Genomic DNA, 10873 nt, shown 5'->3' with positions numbered 1-10873 from the left:
GCTAACAGGTCACTAATTTATTACTTGATTATATTCATATCCTGCTCTGTGCTGACTTTACAACAGTTGGCTAGCTTTATGCTACTATATTATGATTTGGGATCATATTGTTGCTGTATACATATTTATTTTTATGCTTATGATTTTTATGTTTATGTTCACTTCCAGTGCTGGCCACTTTATCTATTTTTGGGGGGGTTGGGCGCTCCTCCATGTCCTAGAACATTTGATTGGCTTGCATATACCTCTCCCCTGATTGGGGGCCGTAGTATTGTTGATATGGATGCTATGACAACCACCTGCCGGCAGCAATCAACTTAAGGTGTTTACAGCTTATCAAGTACAGTTGTTTTGCCAATCAAAATCCCCTGTGACTCTTCCTTGCATTTGTTTGATTACATGTGTCCCTATCAGATGTGTTTGGTGAGACTGTGAGACCTTGAGACGCTGTGCCTGCTCCACAACTTTGATCCTGGAGGGTACTCCACATCACGGACTACTGGGAGCTGAGTGAATATCTAAGCCATTTGAAAGGAGGGAGAAAGGAATCTCTACCATACTAAGGAAGCAGGAAAGCAGTGTTTCTGACTACACCTAAGAGGCAGAGAAGCAGAGGTTCCAGATTGCTGGGGGACAATTGTATCTACCAAAGACGCTTCCCACTTACCTCATAGGATTGAGGTTTCATCTAGTAAGTGGGCATTTACTTACAACATAAGGATTAGACAGAGAAATTTGTATTTATTATTATTTTATATTCATTAACTCTACATATATCTACTGGACTTTTGGGACTAAGAACACCTGTGAATCTTTGTGAACTTCATTTTTTTTTATTTTATTATGTTATACTAAATGTGTATCCATATTTTGAACTGTGAAGGAAGGTATTTTTTAGGATTTTAGGATGTTATTCTGACCTGGCAGGTACCCCATCCTATACCTATACATTATATAATTAGCAAAAATTTTTGGGTTTAACTCAATCAGACGCCGCTGGTACAAATATTTGTATATATACCATATAGAACTATCTACATCACTAAATTCTGATTGTTTGCATTATACCCACTCCTCTGACACCATTATTAATAATACATTGGTTATTATTCTTATGAACAGTGCGCCTCAATACCGCTCTTCCCACCAATAGTTCTCTCTATAAATCGAAATAGGACAGTGCAGGGTGGGGACCCTGCAATTGCCCTTATTTCAGGTACAAGGGCAGCCAGTTCATTCATTCACGTTACAAACAAAATACTTCTCGGGGGGGGACACCTAGCGCCGAATCTTCTCTTTTTCTCTTCCAACACAACATATATATATATATATATATATATATACATGTTTACAAATATATGTTTTTTTAATTATTAAGGCACATCTTACTGTACATGAAATTACACCAACCTGCAGGTATGAAAGTGGAGCAAAATCACTAGTTTGTGAGAAACAGATATAGTGCAGAATGAGCAAAGTTTATATTGGGAAGGAAATTAAGTAGGGGCCATTGCAAGAACCCATGATCTGATGCCCTTGGTCTTTTTGCAGCTTAGCAATAGCATATTCCCTGATGTTGGGAGGCAGAATTTCTCTATTTCCTGTTTTGGCCAAACTTTGTACTGGGATTCTGAAGCCTGTAAGAATTAAATTAGGTGAAAAGGTTCCCACTGGTGTTGTTATCATGTGGATTTTCTTGGTCTGTTTTGTTAAGGTGAAAGGGTTATGCTTCATGCTTTCTGCCGTGGGTTATCAAATTCCACCTGATGCATTAAATTTAGTGTTCCGTCTTCTGAAACCCATTCTTGGCTAATTATCCATGTTCACATGGATTTCTTTTACTGAGAATTTCTTGGTACTAGATTTTCCTTTTTTCCCCCCTGAATTCCATGTTATATTCCCTCTGTGCTTGATCCCATATATAGTGTGTGATTTTTAAAGCACGTGTATTTTGCCTACCTGATCAAGTAGATAAGAGTAGATCATAAATCCTTTAACTGACTGCATAATATACCATTAGGAGTATACCTTTTCCTGTATGCTTGTGTGTCCCATTTTATACCTTTTTTATGGTTTTCTACTTTAAATAATCGCAAAGAGGCCGGCAGAGTTTCTTGCATTATTTAATGTTGCCATTACAGCTGTGTGTTCTTGGAGGTGTTAGAAACTGCAACATTCTGAGATCTTCATCTCTGAGAGTTTTCCACTACTGAATCAATTTCACTAAATGATGAATCTGAATTAGAAGAATGGTCCGAACATTTGTAATGCAATGTATAACTCACCAGTAGTCGTTGTTAAAGGCTTTGGGTATAAGTGCTATATTTACCTGTGCGGTTGCTGAGATGCTGTGCTAACATCTAAGTCCAAAGTCTGAATCATAAGACAGGATCACACTCTAACCCCAGAGGCACTGTCCCCAGACACACTACGTGCAGGCATGCTGTCAGAGCCAAAACCAGTTTTAGCTGCACTAATTATTAATGTCTTCTCCTCCTACAGATGTAAGTGTGCTAAATCAAATGAATCCGTAGGATACAACGCTATCATGCATGCCAAAGTATAACACCCTATTAAGTGGCACTTCTGCACATCTTGATGACATCACACAAGGCTCTATAAAAGCCTCTGAAGTCCTTCACTCCTCGCTTGGATATGCTAGTGACAAATCATTAGTTTAACCGGCTCCCAGTTACCCTTCAAAGTGTTCTTGGTTCCTTTGCCTCAACTACTTGTTGCCTTTCCTATGCCTTCTACTATCTTCTGGCTCCTCAACCTCTGGCTACCCATTACATCTATTATTGTGCTTGCTCCTTTTGGATTGACACATCTCTGGAATGATCTTAATCTGGCCCCACTTTTGACTTCTGTTTTGGATTTTTGCCGGGCGAACCGTTAGGAAGGCCATGGTCTGGTACTGAGCTTGGCCTTCCTAACCCTGATTGCTGTCTTGCCCTCTTGTGAATGGCAGAGTGTTAGCATTTTGTATTCAGTGCCTTCAAACAGTTCTAGAATCTTTTGTTTCTGTCTGAGAAGAAACCTTCCATTCTTCTTTCTTTCAAACTGCATCTCTAATTAGTGAAATACATTGTTTAGGTGCTTGATTTCCCCGTCTTCTGATGGTGCACTATTTCTACATTGTCTTTTTGAATTTTATGACAAATAATAAGATCATCAAAATAGATTAATATGAATGTCAGTCTGCCTTCTACGAGAGGTGTGTAAAGGCAGGAGTCAACTTTACATTTTACAAAGCCTTCACTGGTGAGCATCTTGTCCAGCTTTTCATTACAAGTTCTCATTGCTTGCTTCAAGCTTAAACTCAATATCCTTCTTCTTGCCATTTGTGAATCCTGGAGGTTGTTGTATGTACAGCTCTTCCTCTATTTCTCCATGTAAAAAATGTAGTCTTTACATCAATGTCTTCTAAATACATATTTCTTGAGGCTTGCTAAAGTCAAGTGTACTCTTATTGTACATACAAACAGAAAGAGAAGCACGCAACCAGAAGTGAACAACAGCTCAGTAGCTTGTTCTATGGTGAGTTACCACCTGGGAGCAGCATCTTTTAGGCCAATTGTGATTTTCCCAGAGGAGAACTTTCCTGAAGTATATCAGTCTGATCCTGCTTAACATGTTCAGTCCAGCCCTGAAGTACCAGGCAATCCTCTTCTGAACAAGGAACATGGCAACCTCAGACAATTGTTTTGGCCTCATCAGTGAGGTTCAGCCATATTCATTTAAGCCAATTTGGCAAGGAATCCACTTCTGGTTTCCCCCATCACATTTACACAGACTTCCCCTGGGTCATTATGCAAATACAAAGAGAAAGAGAAGCACGCAACCAGGAGCGAACAACAGCTCAGTATCTTGTTCTATGGCGAGTTACCACATGGGAGCTGCCTCTTTTAGCTCAATTGTTCTTTTCACAGAGGAGAACTTTCCTGAAGTATATCATTCTGATCCCACCTAACAATGTCAGTCCAGCCCCAAAATACCAGGCAATTCTCCATTGAACAAAGAACATGGCAACCCCAGACAATAATTTTGGCTTTCTTTGGGCCTTGTCAGTGAGGTGCAGCAAGACTCTTATTGTGGTATGCTTTACCAATGGAGCAAACATATTATCCTGGTCCTCAGCATATTTTTGGGAGTAGCCTTTGGCAACTAGCTTGACCTTCTACTTCTATATTTCCCTTTCTGTATCCTGCTTGGCTTTGTAAACCCACAAGCCGCCTATAGATTTCTTACATTTAGGTAGTTTGGTAAGACTTTACATTTTGTGTAGTGCTTCTATTTCTTCTCTTGCTGCATTTTCCAATGTGCTTGGTTCTGCAGCAGGCATCTGCTCCACTTCCTTTTAAGATGCTGATCTTGCAAGCTAGGAAAGAAGTTTAGCTTCAGTTGTCTTAGAATCTACTGTGCTTCTATCTGAATGTCATTATCTGGTTCTTCTTGGGTAATATTTGCATCTCTGTATGTTAGGTGATACTCTACTTTTTTCTCATTGTCATAATCACCTTTTTTTTTGGACTAATGTTGATAGACTGGATTTGGTCACCTTTATTTATTTTATTGAATTGTACCACACTGCATGCATTTACTCTCTTTGTCTTTGGGTTTAGGATTCTGTATTTCCTGAAGCATAGCTGTCCATATGTCTTCCCCATATACATTCGTTTGTCTGAGGGCTTTAGCTCACATGGACACAAATGTTGAATAAGAGCTAGGAAGCTAACTCAGAAATAAGCCTATTTTTAACTGATCATTTTGTACCAGTACTGATGTATCTAGTTTGTCGAGCACATTCACTAAATTTCTAATATCTTTGTTTGCACCTCCACCTTCACTTAGCATTTGAAAGAATTTTGTCTTTTTGGATTATGTATGGGAGTGATAGAGGCTGTGTTAGAGTCATCTATGTATTACTTGTTAGTGCTTAAGTAAGTCCCTTGTGCATAAGGTCATGACTATGTTTCTAGTTATCATCTATGTCATATGTGAGTGTGCACTGCAGCCACTCATTTGAAAGAGGAGGGCTGCTTATTTATCTAAGTGGTGGTAAAATATGTACTCTATAGGTCCCAGCCACTGTCTTGCTTCTAGAGGTCATTTGAGTCACATTCAAGTCACTTGGAACTCCAGCACTAGCTCTTAATACCCACACCCTAGTCATCATTATGTTCTCCCATTAAGCCAGACCCAGCATCAGTGCTTTTATCTGTTGGCTCTCCACCAGCGCACAGAGCAATGCCAGGATAGCAGTGCTTGGAGATCCGTCAGGAATTTGGCCATCCTCTATACCTAAAAAAACAGTCCCTTGTTCAGCAAGCTGTGTCTGTATGATATCACTTACACACCAGGTGTTGCTGCAGACCGGTTACTTGGGACCAGAGCAACTACCAGAGAGTCTTAAAGACTGTGAAATTGTTATCCCTGATGGTGACCCTAGAAAACCTGCTATGGCATGGGCTGATCTGTTTAACACAAATGCCAGTATTGTATCCAGTTTGACTGAAGCATGAGCAACATATTGCCCCCGAAGCAATGATCTGTATATATGGAAATCTGATAAATTTCACTATCCCATTACCCCTGAAGTATTTAAGAAGCATGGTGTGTACAATACTAACCAAATTTTTGGGGTGACCACTCTGCGTCTGCATATTGTTAGAACAAACACAGTTGTTGCTCAGTTGAAGGGTCTAGATCATTCTCATGTTAATGTTTCTGTGGTTGGTGCACATGCTGTTAAAACCATTATCCCTTTAATCTCTCAGAGCACACCAAAAGTTAAAGATCAGCTAGAGCCACTTACAGGAAGCTGTAACTGAAGTTGTGAAAGCCAAGGCAGGATCAGGATCTGCTACTCTAACTATGGCATATGCTGGTGTTATCTTTGTGTTATCTTTTTTTTATACTATAAATGGAAAGGAGTATGTAATGGAGCGTTCATTTGTAAGATCTGAAGAAACAGAGTATCCATACTTCTCAACACCTCTTCTCTTTTGGAAAAATGGCACTGAGAACAACCTCAGTCTGGGAAAGCTCTCAGCCTATGAGGAGAAGTTAATGGCTGATGCAAATGTTGTGCTGAAAGGCTCCTTCAAGAAGGCAGAAGACTTTGTAAAGAGCCGTGAGTGAACATATCTTCATTCATAAAGGAAACTAGCTTCTTTAATTTATAGAAGCATTTTGACACTTTTATTTAGGGCTTGATTATAAGTGGTACGCTATTTAGTGCTTCTGCTCAAGGGTAAACATCGCTAAAAGTAAAACATTTGCAAGTGTGGATTAGCATGTGTATTACAGGTTGAAAGTAAAACTTTTGCTCACCAGCAAAATCTGAAGTGCACTAACTTCGGATATCAAGACCATCCCTAACTTTTTCTCCTAAAAGACTTCAACAGAGAGCATAGAAGAACAAATCTAACACTTATTGCTGACAGGAGTTATTCATATTTCACATTCCAATGTTCTACACAGACAGGACAATGTTATATATATATATATATATATATATATATATATATACCTATATATCTATTTCTATAGATATATATTTTACATTAACATTATCACATATTTATAGAAATATATATTTAACAATAGCGCTACGGAATTTTGCGGCGCTATACAAATAAATGATAATAATAATAATAAAAAGGTAATTTTCTTCTATGATAAGAACATAGGTATGTAAAATATGTGTAACACGCTTCAGGTTTTACAATTTAGGACTAACGCAGTGTCAAGTTAGCACACATGAAGAATTATATATCTTAAGGTGAGATATTAAATATGAAATATTATAAAAAAATATTTATAATAATTAATAATTATAGACACAATATATATATATATATATATATATATATATATATATATATATATATATATATGATACAAGGAAGAAAGCGAGGACTCAGGAACTTGAAGCCAGGTGACTTTATTAGATATACAAGGTGAGTAGCACTAACACAGGTGTGCAAGGGGTGCTAGATCTGACGCGTTTCGCGCATGCTCACATGCGCTTCATCAGAGATCTAGTAGTGTTACCTGTGAAAAGGTTATATAGAGAACACCAGCCAATAGAACATAATTCACAAAAGTGGGCAGCACTGATCCCGGCACTGATCCCTATGGTAATTAAGTGAAACTACTTGTGAGTGTGATTTAACTAAGATAAATAAATAAATAACATCAGTGAATAACAATCAAAAATCTGTTGATCAATAGAAAAGTAAGTGCGAGGGAAAAAAGGGCAATTATTTTAAAAGTGATGTTTGTATCAAAGTGATAATAAGTTGATTAAAATGAACTATTGGCAAGATATTTTTTTTACATTCAAAATAAGGGAGAGATAAGAAGAAGTGGAAAGGGTCTAGGGGAAGATATTCTCCTCCTCTAAACTCCATAGCTATATTAAAAAGCACACATCATAAGAGTGCATTAAAGTTTCTTTTTTTACTTTTTTCTTTTTTTATTCCCTTTCTTTTCACCTCATGATATTGTTCTTAATTTTATTAAATTCTTTTTAAGAAAAATCTTTTAGTTAGTTTGTTCAGGAAGTCACTAGGAATCAATGTTAGGGTATTCCTAAATTTTGTAAGTTGGTTTTCTCTATGAGATTTATGACATTAGATTCCTACATTGGTGACAGGGACAATTGTAATGTTTCCTGTACCATTAAAACAATTCAGTTTGCAAATCTAAGTTTTGAGTGAAATAATAAGTTGAGATGGGCACAATTACTAAAAGTGACAAGGATTAAACTTAAAAATGAAAAGCAAAAAGATACAAAGAAGGAAATCTAAAATACTGGGCTAAGACTATATGTATCTACAAAGGAAATGCATTTCTGATAAAAAAGGAAATGTTTGTTTAATAAAAGATAAAAATGAAAATAAGGATAATAATAATAGACTCAGATGGCCATGTCTTTGCTATATAACACAGATTGAAAATTAAGCTAAGGGCTGGAGCAGGACCAATAGGTTTATTGTGTCTGTGTGCCCCTAGTGGCCGGACAAATTTTTACAGTATATAGAGTAAATACCTAATTGCTGTGTCGGGACCATGAGGGGGAACTATGCCTATTGGTCATTGGTTGCCTGCTCGATGTAAGCTTAATACAAATGGCAAGGGGGGTAACCCTTGAAGGAAAAAAGGAAAAAATATGTTTAAATATGAACAAACTAATATGTGTATGAGCAGAGGAATTGGTAAAGAGGATTGATAAGGCTCCCTGATAGGGGAGTAAAGGAGTGAGATCAGAAAGAAAAGTGCAGTATGTTGGGTAAAAGTAGTATACAATTCTGAGATAGGAGATGGCCATTAGATAGTGGTGATCTGAATGTAAGATATGAGTTTCGAACCAGTGAGAAAAGAGAAAACACTAAAAAATGAGTTATCTAGATAGAACAGGAACCTAGGGACAAGAATTGCTCGGCCTGGAGTTTAAGGTAAGAACAGGGAGGAGGATAAAAGGAGAGGTAAGGTAAAGGGGGAATGGAAGAGGAGAAGGAAATGGAAAAGGGGAAAGGGGGAAAAAGGCGGAAGGTGGTGAGAAGAAGAGAGAGAGGCAAAATGGTCCCATGTTAATGAGGCATGTACCAAGCCTAGTCAATGAATAGGTCAAGGTCATGTCTCATATTAATGCCATGGGGAGATTTAGTATGTAGAGTAAATATCCAATATGCCTCTCTCTTCTGAAGTCTCCCCACCCTATCTCCTCCTCTAATATCATTGTGGATGTGTTCGATGCCTACAAATGTAAAAAGATGTTTAATATGATTGCCATGAGAGCGGAAATGTTTAGCTACAGGGGTTCTGGGAATTTCATCTTCTAGGGATAATAAATGTTGTCTGATACGGTCCTTAAGTGGTCGTGTAGTAAGACCTTCGTATTGTTGGGAGCACTGCCAACATCTTATGAGGTATATTACAAAACGGGTAGTGCAATCTATTCTTTGTTTGATAGAGAATGTTTTGCCCGTGGTAGATGAGGAAAAGTAATCAGTTTTCTGAGTGTAATTACAACTCTTGCAGATATGGCCACATTTGAAGAAGCCTTTGTTGAGGCTGAGCCAATGTTTACCAGGTATGGGTTTGTTAGTGAAATATTTCCTAACTCTATCCCCTACTGTAGGGGCCTTCTTGGCTACACATTTAATTTGTTGTTTGGTTATATGTTTTAGTTTAATGTCACTCTGGAGGATAGGAAGATATTTGTGTACTATTTTGCAGATCTCATCAAATTGTCTGCTATATTGGGTAGAGAAAACAATTTCATCAGTAAATGCATTTTTCTTTGTGGTGTTAGTGGTATTTCTACCAGTGTAGCTTGAAAACAAAGACTGCCTCTCTATTTTGCTCACTTGGTTGGCTGTTTGTATGAGTGACTTCTTGTTATAACCCCTTTCTAGGAGTCTCTGAGTGATAGAGTCTGCTTGTATTCTGTACTGAATATTGGAACAGTTTCTACGTGCCCTAATATATTGGCCTTTGGGGATGCCTCTGATGGTATGTCTAATGTGGCAAGAATCAGCTCTTAGTATGGTGTTGCGTGCTAGGGTCTTCCTGTGGATTGTGGAAATGATATTGGATCCTTCATCTATATGGAGGTGTAAATCTAAATAGGCTATGGAGTTGGGTGATGACGTATACGTGAACTTTAAGTTAAACAAGATGTCATTGAGAAGGTCCACCAGGGTATGGGCCTCTATCTGGTTACCAGAATTCCAAATGACTATAAGGTCGTCGATGTAACGGCCATACACAACTAGATTGTCTCTGAGGGGGAAGTCATCAGCATAAATGCTGTTAAGTTCCAGCCAGCCCATGTATAAATTGGCATATGCGGGGGCAAATTTTGCCCCCATGGCTGTGCCACAATTCTGCAAATAGAATTCCCCCCCAGAGACAAAGCAGTTGTGTGAGAGAAGGAATTTGGCAGTGGAAACCACAAATTGAATGTATTCATCAGAAAATGATGTATACCTCCTGATCATATGACCCAGAGCCTCCAGTCCTTTCTGGTGGGGTATACTGGAGTAAAGGGCTGCTACGTCTATGGTGAGCCATTTAATGTCATTGAGCTGGTAGAGGAGATGGGCACTATCTCTAATGTAACCTGGCAATGTAGTAACTATGGGTTGTAGGACTGAGTCAAGCCAGGCCCCCAGTCTCTCACAAAGGGACCCCATGCTAGCCACAATGGGTCTCCCTGGGGGTCTAGTTAGAGTTTTGTGTATCTTGGGCACGACCCTGAAGGTAGGGGTAAGAGGATTCTCTACAAATAAATATTCCATGGTTTCCTTGGTAATGAAGCCATTCTCCAGGGCCGTGTCCAAGAATGAAAATAATTCTTGGCTGAACCTAGAAGTGGGGTCATATCCTAAACGTGTATAGGTGGAAGTGTCCCCAAGGTACACATTAATTTCTTCCATATAGTCAGTGATATTAAGAATCACTACCGCCACACCCTTATCAGCCTGTGTTATTACAATATCAGGGTTGGTCTCTAGTTCAGCCAGTGCGTTTTTTCTTCAAGGGTAATGTTGTGTTTGACTGTTGAATGAGTTTTTTGTGGTCTCATTGAGTGATAAAATATCTCTCAATACTGTGTCTTGATATAGTTCAATACTGGGACTTCTAGCCTGAATAGGGTAAAAGAATGAACGGTCTTTGTGTGGGAACTTGTGTGTGGGTGATGGAGTGCTGGAGGTGTTGTTTTGTAGTGATAGTAATGTGTTAAAGTCACATTGGTCTCTAAATAGTAGACCTGAATGAGTGCAATCTAAAGGTGTTAAGAAAGGCTCTGGGGGGGAATCCTCCATGTTAGTCTCTGAGAAGTGTTTCCTTAGTGTAA

The 10873-nt window shown here is 38.5% G+C and overlaps 1 pseudogene; it reads left to right on the top strand.

Moving 5' to 3' along the window:
• Positions 1 to 5180: 5180 nt before the first annotated feature.
• On the top strand, positions 5181 to 6144 carry LOC128641709 (malate dehydrogenase, mitochondrial-like; annotated as a pseudogene).
• The last annotated feature ends 4729 nt before the right edge of the window (positions 6145 to 10873 follow it).

The sequence above is a fragment of the Bombina bombina genome, chromosome 1, assembly GCF_027579735.1.
Source record: "Bombina bombina isolate aBomBom1 chromosome 1, aBomBom1.pri, whole genome shotgun sequence".
Lineage (NCBI taxonomy): Eukaryota > Metazoa > Chordata > Amphibia > Anura > Bombinatoridae > Bombina > Bombina bombina.
Note: the sequence above shows the minus strand (reverse complement) of the source record. Positions and strands in the feature narration are given on the sequence as shown.